Consider the following 611-nt stretch of genomic DNA (forward strand, 5'->3'; position numbering starts at 1 on the left):
AACATCGATATGGCTACAGTTAATTGGCTGTTAGTTATTTTAGATATTATTAAATAAAGGTTGAATCATAATCGCGAACCGGATTTTAATGCGAAAATGTAAACAAATATCAGTACAGATAATGATGAAGTTTCTTGATCCATTTCCTTCTGCACGGTCTGGGAAACGAAGCAGTTGCGTCCAGAACTTGTAGGATCCTTTTCATCTTTCTTTTCTGTAGTTCGTTATTTATTTACTTGTTTACCTCCCTATTTTTAGAGAGGGGCGCGGCTTCATCGTATGACGTCAGATATCGACCGACACTGACCCTTGTAAACCGTATATCTTTCAGCTGGCGTCTATTTTACGATTGAGCCAATATAACGAACGTATTTTAGTATTGAGTATCGTATGAATTTTGAGGCTAACTCACTGGTAATGCAAGTTTATAGAAAATCCATTGATAAATATGTAGTCAAATAGTTTTTTTTTATATATGTTAGTCTATTTCCAGAAGGTTTCACACTTAATATCATTACTTTACCGTAACATCTGTTTTGTTTCTCATCAAGGAGTGCATAATTATTCTCAGAAGACATAAACTGCCACAATAAGATCCTCTATTACTAGAC

This window comes from Penaeus monodon, chromosome 27 (genome assembly GCF_015228065.2).
Source record: "Penaeus monodon isolate SGIC_2016 chromosome 27, NSTDA_Pmon_1, whole genome shotgun sequence".
Lineage (NCBI taxonomy): Eukaryota > Metazoa > Arthropoda > Malacostraca > Decapoda > Penaeidae > Penaeus > Penaeus monodon.